The sequence below is a fragment of the Ciconia boyciana genome, chromosome 19 (assembly GCF_034638445.1).
Source record: "Ciconia boyciana chromosome 19, ASM3463844v1, whole genome shotgun sequence".
NCBI lineage: Eukaryota > Metazoa > Chordata > Aves > Ciconiiformes > Ciconiidae > Ciconia > Ciconia boyciana.
The window spans coordinates 3,887,232-3,900,474 of record NC_132952.1 but is presented as its reverse complement, the minus strand read 5'-3'; positions in this window follow the sequence as shown (position 1 = coordinate 3,900,474).

Genomic DNA, 13,243 nt, shown 5'->3' with positions numbered 1-13,243 from the left:
ACAAGATGAGAATCACACTTTGTGCCTTCTAAGGCCTGCACAAAGCCAAGTGGCCACAGGAGCTGGGGAGGTCCCTGAGACTGCACTCACCTCATCGTGTTGCTCTCCTGTCTGAGCCTGCTCTGCTCTGAGCCCTGGGGAAGGAACCTCTTCTGATGTATTTGCATTTGGGGGAGGATGTATTTATTGTGTGTCCTCTGCTGTGTTTGCCTGGATGTTGAACTCTGATGTTTATCTCCCTTCCACCCCCTTCAGCCTGCTGAGTTCTGGGAACAGCAATTACTAAAAACCAGGCTTGTGTTCAGCACATGATGCCTCAGTCAATGACTGGGAGAGGCAGACAGAGATGGAGCGGATGGATTAAGGATGCTGCAGGCTCTTGGAGGGAGCCGTCGTATGGCAGCTCTGCAGGAAGGCAGGCAGTGGGAGGAGGTATAGAGTGGCTCCAGACAGTGTCGGCATGGGGGAGCGAGGGGAGCTGGGCAATGCTCTTTCCCTCTAACCAACTGATCTACAATTACTATTAATGCAAACAGCATGTTAGCGGAAGTACAGTTTCTTCCATTGTCAGAGCAGGAAGGTGTTGAAAACAAAATAATGGGGCACATTACAGGATTTCAGAATAGTGAGTGAGTCTGGTTAGATGGTTCTGTGTAATGGGACAGGAACACTACAGGTGACAACACTACAGCGCACACAGGCACAAGTTTAAGAGATGCCAAAGTCTTCCAGTTCTCAGCTGCACATTTTAATCCAGTGCACACTTGTGTTGACTGAAACCTGCTCCATGCCTTGTTTATATGCATGAATTGGTTTTTATCCCATCCACCATGGAACACCAATAAGGTAACAAGGCATACTTAATAAATTATGTCTTTTGAACCTGGCTTGCTACAGAAACAAGACAAAATTCCTCTGTGCTCACATCTGCCTGTGTAACCTAGCTTAGTAACCTTAAAAGCCCAATAGTCAATTTCTACCAAATTTGGCAGAAGAGAAGCAGTTCCAAGGATATTAGTGCAATGGAAATAGGTGGATGGATAAAAAAATGAATTCCTATTACTGGGGATTCTCTGAGGAAAAAACTGAAAAATGAACTCAAATTTCTTTTAAACATTTGTGAATCCACACAGGGATTTCATACCACTGTAAGACCCCAGGGAATTCAACGGGGAACGCCAACGCTGTAGGACGTAAAGCTTTAACTCCACTGCCTGCAGACTGCTTCCTTCCAAGTCCACATTTAGGTTTCCCACAAAACTCTTATTCCAGCACATATGGAGATAGGTCTAAATTTACAGAGAGTGAAAAGCCAGATATGTTAATGCAGAACCTAGGTCCCACCTCTTCCCTGACAAAAACGGACAGAGGAGGAAAACTGATCTGCAGCAGGGAACAGACTACTGCACTGCACACACAGGAATTTTCTACTGAGATATCCTGTAATTAAATGGACATCTTTTCATACTCATTTTTGAACAGCCAAAAAATCATTACCCCAGGCAGTGAAGTTGGTGCTGGCAGGAAAGCAGGAGTTACTGCATGAGCAAAACTAAAGCCAACAAACCATTTACCAGACTGCAAACAGAAAAGACCATTAATAAAGGCAAAGGAGAAACCAGTAGCAGCAATAATTAATTGCGTAGCAGCAGTACCTACAAGCATGGTTAACGGACAAGAACCCAGAGCGGACTAGCTTTTCCCAAGGCCCACTAGCTGCTAAAATGATCCTATCAACGCATGCAAGATGTGGACTTCACACTGGCTGGAAACAAGGGAAGAGAAAGAAAATTTTGCAAAAAATCAATCCATGCCTGAGCTGGTGCTTGATTCCCACAGACATAAATACTTCCAGAAGCGTCCCACATGAGGCTTCCTGCTCAGTTCAGTAGCAGAGGCATGGGGAGTCAATTCTGATTTTAGGTCTGAAAAGTTTCTCACAGCCCCAGAATGTGATGAGGCCCCTGAAACTGATGGTTGCCAACTAGTACTAAAATAAGAAAGCCGACTTAATAAATTGTAATCCTGGAGACTGAGAAACTGCATGCTTGGTGCACATACTGGCTTTCCTCTGACATGGTCTGTGGAGGGACAAGATGGCTGTTACTTCAGTCCTCAGCACCTGATGCGAACAATGCCAAAAGCGTTGTCCCCATTTCTTTGCCCAGAAACCTTCCACCTCCAACAGGCCGCTGGGCATCAGCTAGCCAGGTGCAGCAGTATCTTGAGAGCACTGTCATAGCTAACCTCAGGCTCCACAGATGCTCCTCTTGCCCACAGTTTCCCTTTTGTCTGCGCAGGACTAAGCCAGCCTGAAGGCTGAGTGGACTTCATCCATGTCACTGCAGTTTCCAGCTGTCTGTAAGTTGCCGAGTTACTGATCCACTTTAGGAAGCCTTGGTGTTATCCAAAATGACAGATGCCTCTTGAGAAGTCTGCCCAGCTGTCTTCTTGTGCCCCTGTCTCCTTCCATGCTTGAGGGCTGAGGCAGCACAGAGGCAAGCTGCCATTTTCAAGAGAACTACCAACATGTGTGAAGGCCAAGGTTCAGAGAAAGGACTTCCCCTTAAAAAAAAAAAAAACCAACCTTCTGTGGAATGGAGGAATATGGAATGACACAGAGATACTGGAGAGATCTCATATGAGCCCATACTCTCCCTCAGACGCTGTACAGTCTCTCAAAATATGCTTTTACTACTTGACACTGAGGTCTGTCAAGGAAAGGTTTCAAATCCCTCCTGTGGCAACAGTAAGTGCAGACAGCTAAGCCAGACACATGAATAAATCAGCAAGAGCAGAGCTGCTCAGCCAGCCCCTCAGGCTGATACCACTAAGATCCAGAGCCCTGATCTCCACTTTCCCTGCAAAAGACAGCAGCAGGAACCAACTGAAAAGAGGAGAAGGCTGGAAAGCAGATGTACAGCTAGGGCCTTCATCGAAGTTGTGTGAGATCCAGGCTAAGTCCCGGGTTAGCTCTTCAGACTTCCCTCTGACCCCAAGCTTTGAAACTGGGAAAATGTTACCTGAGGTAAATTCTGCCAAAGCTATGTTCCTACAGAAAGAGCTTCAGCTGTGACAAACTCTGAGATCCTGTAAAAATGAAGTCAATACAGCCCTACATCCACCTCAAAGAAGTCCCAGACAGCTCTATTCTCAAATGGACCATGCAAAACCACACACTGCCTCAGAAAATCATCTTGTGCCGGGGGAGAAAACCATCTCTGGGCTTTTGAAAGGCAGCTCCTGCTTACTGACAGCAATTCCATGAAAAGCACTGCAATGACCGATCACAGTCAGGACCAGATGTTTCAGGTGTAATAAACAGGACATTGAGCACCTGAACATGCCTCCAGCTCTGAAACACAGGTACAGTGCCAAAGAAGAGGCTGGTTAATGAATGGAGGAAAAGCACGCACAGGCCTTCCCGGCTTCTAAGATGAGATAGTGCAGTCATCTAACACAGCAGTGGCTATCCTTGCATCACAAACCAGGAGAGCAAATGAGTGTAATAGCTGCTTGCTGTGATCCCTGAAGACATTGCTCCCCATTGCCCCTTATTTCTCAAATGCCAGCTGCCTCTGCAGAGCCCTAAGAGATTGCTTGGATGCTTGCTGTTCCGTGGCTAAATCCAATCCTCCTGCATTGAGAGGTTCAGAGGACTGGGGGAGGACACAGCAAAGGAAAAGGCGTTCTGTTTCCTCATTACAAATCAAATAGCATGACTGACATCAAAAGACAAGCACACAGACAGAGCAAGCAGACCATGGAGTGGGGCAGGGGGAAGAGCCTGGCTGCTGTGAAACAGGAAAAAAACAATCTTGCCAGGGCAAAAAGAGCAGAGAAAGCTCATGCAATGGGGCAAGATACTTTCTCTCTTCAGTTAGGGGATGCCTTCCTCCTTCCCACACTCTCTACTGCTACCTGACTGTTTTATATTCTGTTTGCAAAGATGGACTCCAGCTGCTACAGAGTGCTAAGGCACATTTCTCCAACAGCGAAAAAATCACTGGACTTGTCCTCTCTACTCTGCACTAACTGACTTCTGAAGGACAGCCAATGCAATTCTTCAGTGTCATCCTCATCTGAAAGCACTCAGATCTGAACTCAAATTGTCTAGGAAGATCAACAAAAGCTCTGGGGTAAAGATACTGGTCAACAGCTTTGCTCCTCTGGCATGAAGAGAGCTCTCAAAAACAAAGGTAACGGTCATCTGTGCGGGGCTGGTCTCAGGCTGTGAAACATGACCTCTCCAGGAGCACCACAAAGCTCTGAGTGGCAAAGCACATGTCTCTGAACATGTGTGTCTGTGTGTGTGCGCACAGAGAGACCACGCACCCACAATTTATACATTATGTATGTGTACACAATCAAAATTATAATGTGCAAATACCTGTATAACTTCTGTTCAACAACACAGCTGCAGAATCCAACAGCACGTAACTTTCATGTATGCCAGCCCATTTCAACGACTCCATGGATGTATGTATATGTATTTACGCACGTGACTACACAAATTCCAGGGCAAACCTCTGCACTGCACACACTCATCCCCTTGGGGAGAGAATATGACAGCACACCAATAAGAGATGCTGGTCACATTACTCTGCCTTCTCCTGGAAAAAACTCCCACTCTGCCACGGGGAAGACAGCTTAAGAATTGCGTAGGTCAGAATCTCTTTTTCCCCTCGCCTGTCTCCCCAGACCCATTAGCCTGGCTCTCAAAAATTGAACTAGCTTACAAAGCTACCGTCTCACTCCCGCCCACACCCTTGGTAGCTGCAGCATGTCTGCTGGGCTGGCTCCAAATCCATGACTTCACTGGAGCAGCTGTTTGTGCTGGGAAGAGAATTTGGTTACAATTCAGATACAGCTAGAGCCAAAGCTACGAAATACAGTGTTGTCTTCTCTCCAAAGATGCTATGCACGTTACAGGCACAGCCAACACACTTTCCTTGGGTAAGCCTGCCTCCAAACAGCTAAGAGGAACAAAGGGGACGGGTGAATAACACACGTCTAACATGTATCTCTTGTCCAACATGAAGTCTCAAAGCAGGGAAGGCAGACTGGGGGCGACAACAAAGAAAAGCAAGAAACATATGACAAATGTCTGTACTAGAGGACACAAAGACGAACCAAGGATGAGCCCATCAGGAGCTCCCTATTGTGAACAGAGTGAGGCTAATCAAAAGCCTCCCCTGAACCTACCATAACTCCATTCAGCAAGCAGCTTGGCCTTGCGAAGTAATTAGGAGACTTTTCAGCTCCCAGAACAGCACCCAGGAATGACAGTCTCATTTAGAGAGAGTAGTTTGGGCTGACACACCTGCCATGATGACTGGAAGGCCTGGAAAGCCACTTGCCAGCTTAGAAAAGGCTATTAGCATTTGCCATTCCCTCCAGCGCGCTGTCTCCAGCAAGAGGATCCACTTGAGCAGTAGCCTCTCTTCAAAATCATTTGTTGTCAAGGGAGAACTGAAAAGCAACCTCGGCAGAAGAACCATATCCATCTCTTGCTGGAGTTTCCATATAATCCTCCACTGTTATATCCTTTCTTAAACAAACCTTAAACCCTTTCTGATCTGCAGAACCAGATTTCGCAGCATACAGCGACCACCACTAAATTTTTCAAACAAGGGGAACCCAGAATTCATCTTCCACATCAAAACCACAGCAGACAAGTTGCTCTCAGCTGAGAGCACAAGGTCTGCCTTTGGAAGTCAGAGCTTGGCTGCTTGTCTCTATTTCCATCTCCCTTTCATTTCTTCCTCCTTCTTTCATGACTGCTCTTCCTCTACATGGAATAATTAACGCTGTGAAGAACTGTATTCACCTTCCAAATGTATAACTTGCTGAGACTGGAGGAGACAGTAAATTCCTGAGGCTCCCTCCCCTCTAGGGAGAAGCTGAGAAAGGTGCTGAAGAATAGGTTTCAACAGCATTAGGACTGGCAAATTCATTAAACCCACTTGCAACAGGCTCCTTGTCCATATATACATCCAAATGCATTTTCTACTCACCCCTGTTCAACTCAAAAACATTTTTCACCATTTCTCTTCCTCTGCAATTGTCCATAACCTCATTTTTTTTCTAACAAAGAGGCTACTACCCCACTGGTCTAGATAAACAGTAAAGCCAGCCCAAAGCACACCCAAAATAAGAGCTACTGCTCAGACATTAAAGAATTAGTATGATGCATTGAAATGGACAAATCTTCCCTCTGGCTAAATCCCTCACTGAATACACACAACCTCATTCCTGCCTTGGAGAACACAGATTGAAGGCCATGTCAGAGCCAACACTTGCATCAATCAGAACCCATATATTAAAATGCCTGTAGCACTCCAGGAAAAAAACCCAAACCTACCAAGCAACCAGCTGTGCTAAACTTTTGCTTATCACCTCAATGGAATAATATGCCTTTCCCAACTATTTCAAATCAACCCCCCTTCGAAGAAGCCTCAGATCCCTGACTGTTCTCCTCTCTTTGGAGGATAAATTAGGGATAAATGAGGTACCTTCTAGATGCATTGCCTTTTACAAAGACTGGCCTCATCCATCTTATTTTTAAGATAGGAATGTCAAATCTGTTTCTGCCCAAAAGAACTGGAAGTGCTCAAACCGTACAGTGTCTTTCAGTCTAGATCTAAGCTCACTTTTGCCAGAATTCCACCCTAAAGCTCTTGTTTCTTGCCCCAGGGGAAAAAAAAAAAACAAGCCCACCAAAATGCAGGGCAAGAGTTCCATCCTGCATGGACACTTTACTCCTCAGCTTCTTTGCTCATTTTTGCTTGTCTCACAGAAATCTTCACAAAGTGATAACCAGCAAAACATCCTTTGCTCCTGTATGCTTTTGTTTTGGGCAATGTCAAACACTTGGATTTGAGGCGAGATTGCTATTGTTTCATGGACAAATTTAACTTTGTCTTTTAAATGAGTGGGAGACTTACCTGGGCTTCCTGCTCCTCACTTTTCAACATGGTTAGTGAAATCCACTACACTGAAGTTTCTGCAGGAGTCATGACTAAAGCTTTAACAAAGCTTTTGCAGGGAATCTGCAAAAAGAAAATAACAGCATTTAAATACAGTTTTCAACAAAACACAATTAAACAGAAGCGCTACAAAGGAAGAGTGAGCTCGTGCCAACACAGCACTGTATTCTGTCTCAGAAAAATCTGCATTTCAGAGGTAGGCAGAGCTATAACCTGGCAGTACAAAAACAAATGCTCAGGTGTTGGTACTCAAATACTTCTTGGATTAAGAGGTTACCAGACTGCTGAGCATAAATGATTACGTATGTGACTTTTTCACACCTGCTGGACATATTGCCACCTGCTTTTACCTACTAACAGCAGGCCCACCACTTGTTGAGCCTCAAAGCTGTATGCAAAAAAAGCCCACTAGAAATTGTTGACATACCCTGGAGGCACTGGGCCTGCTGGCAAGCGAAGAGAGACTTGGCGGATGCTACAGCCCTCTGATTTAAAATTAGGCACAGAGCCTATGAAAGTATATCCTAAATTGCCCCAGCCATAATATCTGCCAGTGACTTCCACTAGCCACCAAACAGCTGCAAAAGCTTACTTTGCTCCAGCAATGCTCAGCTCTACTGGAAAGGCAAACAAAATCATTTGGCTATATGCAGAGTTAAGTTGGTACAAGGATATTGGATCTAACCCGGATTCCAACCTGAATGCCAAGGCACTCACAGCACACAGTACTTACCAGTTTTAGTCAAGCTCTGAGCCTCCTTAGCTAAAAATTAAAACTAAAAGAAGAAACTCTGGGGGGTCAAAATGAAAATACTTCAGGTACACCTCTGTGGGGCAGGCAAAAGGGAAACAGTCTTGCTATAGCATGTGTTTCTCTGAAGTGGTAAGAGCAATACAGAGCCACCAAGCAACCAGCAAATTAAAAGATCATTGCATGTAATTTAAATGTTTGGCTGGGATCCCCTGAGGTCCGGCAGGAAGAATCTCCGAGGAAAGGAAGATATTTTGTTTGATATATGTTAGCAAGGAGGAAACTGAGCCAGAGCGCTAGCACGGCTGGAAGAATTATTCTTGCTGAAGTCAGATTACGCTAACTTGCCTGTTAGCCTCTGCTTAGCAGCACTCTAACGACCCAAAATTGCAGCTGACAGATTGGTGCTGAGAGTTTGTCTCATTGAGGCTACCGCATGTGGATGGGCCATTACTCTTTCAATTTTGGTCTCTGATGCCTGTTAACATACATTAGGCTTTTCCATATGGTGCTTTTTAGCCTGGTGTCCAGGGCAGCTGCCTGGGCCTCTGTCCCCACCCACATGCTCAGGCCCTGTCTAATGAAAATGGATGACGGCCCCAGCTTAGTAATGGGACACAGATGGACCAAATGGTTTTTTGCTTTGAAACATATTTTCATTTAAGAAAGTCTCCAAAGACTGTGAGGTTTTTATTCTTGTATCACTGTAATATTCCCCCCCAATACATTGCAATCTTCAGACAGGTGAGGAATTCAAAATTGCGACTTTCAGTTTAACTGGATCTGGAAGTCTACAGACTAATGTCCTATTCTAGTACTGCTATTCTGCTGACGGCCTTGACAGTCACTTGCATCTTCTCTCACTTTCCTCCTCTCCTATCTCACCTCTTCTACTCAGACTGAAAGATCTTCAGCATGAGAAGCAGCATTTTTTTGGGCAGACCTTCTGTTAAAAGAAGGCCTGACAGGCTGTCAAACCAGCCTCAGCTGAGGGACTGTACTGCCTCCTGCAATACAGACAGTAATGATAAACAACTGGTTTACTATTATGAAAGCCTAGTGCAGACATAGCAAAAGGAGCCTCCACAGCCACACGTGAGAACACATGACTGAGGGGACTGTGCAATGGGCATGGCAATCAAGGGTCATCTCCCAGCAGGACTCCTCATTCTTCAAGTTATTCTTCTTGTTAATAATATTTGTATTGCAAGAACAAATGGGCACAAGCAGAGTCCAAATGCCAGAGGAGAGTCAAACACTTCCTCATAATTTGTGGGAAAACAAAGCTCATCCTTTAGGCAACACCAGTGTAGTACCATACACTCACCAACAAACGTGCAGAGTTAAGGTATAGAGCAGGCAAACATCTGCTGCAAGATGGGAGCCATCTGTACCTTGGGCCAAGTGCCCCGTGCCCTAAGTTGCCACTGCAAGCCTATAGCCCAGTAGTGTTTTGCAAACAGCACTTCACACACCTCTTATGCTAACTTGCTCTTGGTGGCTGGCCTGTGGCATCTCATACTCAATTCCATGCAGACTAGACAGGACTCGGTTGCAGCCTGCATTGCCACAGTGATCTGGGAAGCCACACAGAACGAACTTCCCTTTGCTGACTGCTCTGGTGACCCACTTGTTCTGTGGTACACCCTCTAAGAGATGGAGTTCCCTTGCGTTCTGCGCCTGTACGCTGCACTGGGAAGTTCGCAAGGGCTCACGAGGCTGTCTCCAACTTTCCAAAGTGCTCCTTGTTATTTATGGTTTCTGCCCTCGTGCTAAGTCTTTTCACTTAATTTGGAAATAATCCCCTTAATTCTAGGGCAGTGTTTGCCCATGACATCTCATTTACGAGGCACTCTATCTTCCCAGAGAGGTGAAGCCTAGTTAAATCTTTCTGAGGGACAGGGCAAGTGTCTGTATATGCACGTGTGAAAATGGGATGGGACTCAGGAAAACAATTCTCCTCGAATCTCTCAGCCTTCATTACAAGTCTTCTTTTAAGTGCCAGCTCTGATTTATGGCCTGCCATTCAGAGGCTATGAAGGCCTGCAGCTAGAACTGACCAGCTGTCAGAACAGGGCTTACAGAAACAGGAAACATATTAACCTGTCTCTCCGCCTGCCTAGATCCCACAACTGATAACAGGAGCTGACAAAGACAGGCTGTTCTTGGCACATTACTTCTACCGAGAGCATGGCTTGGGGCTGTGACTGTTGGTGGGAGCATGGCTTGGGGCTGTGACTGTTGGTGGAGACACCCAGAACCCCGTGAAGATTCCCAAGGTGGCATAATTTGGACATAGCCGTATCTTGCGCCCCAAGAGAGAGACTTCCTGGATTGTGGTCCCCACCCTCCTGCTTGCTTCCTGCAGGATCTTTGATGCATTGGCTGGTACTTTGGTTTGTCTCCTGTTAAATAGGAATGATCATTCTCGTTTGATGCACAAGAATGTTGGCAAAGGTGGATCATCTCATGAAGACTCCTTCACGAAAACTGCTAGTTAAATAAAAATGGAAGCAACTACTTCTCTGAAAAGAATAATATGCAAATACGGACATGCACAGCCACTTTCTCCTTGCAGCAACAACACTCAGTAATTTCATATTTTATACCAAGCTACAGTAATAACATAAGAAGATTGACAAAATGCAAGCCTGCCTGTGACTAAATGGTTAAAGGGAGAGAGGACATTCCCTTACCTCACTCTACTGGATTTATGTACCCTCTCGCACAGCTTCTGAGTCACGCACTATTTAGACAGCTTTGCAATATGGAGACATTCCTGGTTTTATTCTGGAATGGAGCAACAGGCCACCAGTGGCTTTTCTTCTCAGTTATTCTGCTTCTAGCCCACTCTGTCCCATGGCATGACAAGCTGCCTTCCAGCACTGAACGGGGTTCAGTTATCCTTTTCGGAACAGCAATCATAAGGCACTTTCCAGCCCACAGGCTCCCAGCAGTGGGTAAATTCATCGGTTCACAGACGAAGATGAGCATTGCTTGCAAGCCAATATTTTAGAGCACAAAGACTGCTGTTAGCTCCCCGTGGTTCTGGGCTCCTGAAGTGTAAATCCATGGCTTTTTCAGCAGCTGCAGCTCCCTGTCTGTACACCTGCACCTAAGCTTCTGGCACGGCACCTCTCACCATGGGACTGATTTACCTCTGACTAGATTAGCAGCACAAGGCCAAGGACAGAGGCAGAGCTCTCAGAGCAAAAAAGGCTTGCGTAGAGACATGTCCTGACCTCTGGGTTTCACTCTGAGCAGGGGACTCCCTGCACAGAGTCTTGTCCCAGCTGGAAGAGTTAAAAGCTCTGTATAAAATATTATCACAGAAATACTCTCCTTTCCCTTTCTCTATTAATTAAGCTGCTGCCTGTGCTAGGTTCAGCAGACCAATACACCCAGTGCTATCCAGACAATCTGCTCTTGTTCAAATACATAAATAAAGTCACAGCAAAATCAACCAGATTTGAAGACTCTTCCTTCTATGCAACAGTGACCAAAGCTACAATGTGTCTAAAATGATGGACTCTAAAATAATCATCTAAGAGACCAAAAGTCTCCTAGACAATTTCTGGAATGTACAAGCCAGGAGTGGGCAGCTTTCCACAGCCATAAAACCTTAGCTTCTTCCTCTCTGTCAAGAAGAGACTAAAATACACCAGCCAAGCACGGCCCAGAGAAATTGAAGACATTTTTAACAGCAGACTTACCTAACCAGCAAACAATCTTACAATAGGAAGTTGGCCTGACTTCAAGCCAAATTCAACAATGTCCCAGCTATAAAGATTGTTTATAATTTTTTTTTTTTTTTTTTTTTTTACACTAAACATTAATTGGTTTAAAACAAGAGTCCTCCAGGTCCCCAAGGTACTGCTAGAACAGAAATTCCTCATTATCAGATGAATGCCCCGAGCCCAGGGAGACAGTATGCTCTCTCCTCTGGCACAGCTACTTATTCCCTTGTGCGCTGTGGTCCTGCTAGACAACAACCTTTATCCAGCCCAGCCTACCACTTAAGACTAAGACATTCTCTGGGGAGGTGGAAGACATGGATTTGAATTGTTCAGATTTCCTTCACCTCCCAAATGCTTCCTCTGAGACCTTCTATGAGCCCTACATAATTTTAACAAGTGGGAAGCAGACATGCTGGAAGGTTTGAATCTAGATTCAAACAGCTCTCTCCAAAGCTCCTATCTTAAGGGACTGAAAAGCTGACTTATTTTCATCTGGTACCTTCCTTCCAAGGCTGCAAAATGAGATACAAATCTAAGAGTAAGAGCTCAGTCAGCTCCAAAGGTGCTGGAGTCAGCAAAGAGGAATACACAGATCAGACAGACATGTCTGTTACAAGAAGGCTCACCGCAGGTAGTTAAACTGATCGTCCTTTGCATGGGGTACAGCTGCCCCTCAGTAGTCTGGGTTACAGGCTGATAGCTTCTAGAGTCTCTGGTTGTATTCCCAGGCTTATTCACACAAGGTGATTAAAAGCAGTGTGCTGTTCTCCATCAGCTCCTGTCTCGCTTATGTGACACAGGCCCTTTGACTCCCATTTATTTCCTGCTTTAAAGGCTCAGTGATTATTATGAAATAAAAAGCAACTTCAACCACAACCGATATTCTGCAGTAACGCTCTGTCAGAATTTCATTCTGAAAGTTCCCCCTATGCTGACAAGCCCCAGTTTGCTGTGCATCTCTGCATAACTGATGTTTACCTACCTGCACTTCATCGTCTACCGCCTTAGTAGAAACTCTGACTGTAACTCCCTATGAATCTCTGAAGAAAAGCTACATCTCTTAAATCCTTGTTGGAACAGTAGAGAGCACCTTCTGATTTCCCATCTCTCAGGCATTTACAGCATACAGACCTTCACACTACAGTTTCACCAAAAAGCACAATACATTAACACTGCCTGTCCTCTGACCTAGTCTACCAAAACTACAGTGCTCTGGCAACTCCCCCTCGCTCCCTGGCATCCTCCTCTCAAATCCCTGCAAAGGGTTCAGCAAAGACAGGAAAAATCCACTGTGTAAGACATCCTCCCAATTCACCAAGAGGTCATTTGTACTCAGGATTTCCTACATTGCACGTCTCACATCAAGCTACTATACATTCTGAATGGTCAAGGTAATAGCTTCTTTCACTGAGCAGTCTTCATGGAATATAAAATGCATTTACAGCCTGCTGTTGCTGAGGGTTTTGTGAATACCGGAGCTCAGCGAAGTAAGTGAAGTTAAATCTTCAAAGCGCACTTTACAAGTAAGAGAGGCTTTCAGAGCTCAGAGAACAAGGTCACTGAACAAACTATTTACAGTGAGTAACAAACAGACAGTGAACAAATGCCTTATTTGACCCGTGTTATTCTTCCACTCAACGAAACCTAGTGTGGCAGGGAAGTCAGCAGAGCCACAGGCAGAGGTAGATGTGGCATCATGGTTAGAACAAGACACAGGGCAATGTCTCTTGGATCAGTATCTCCCACTACCGAGCCCAAGGCATAAG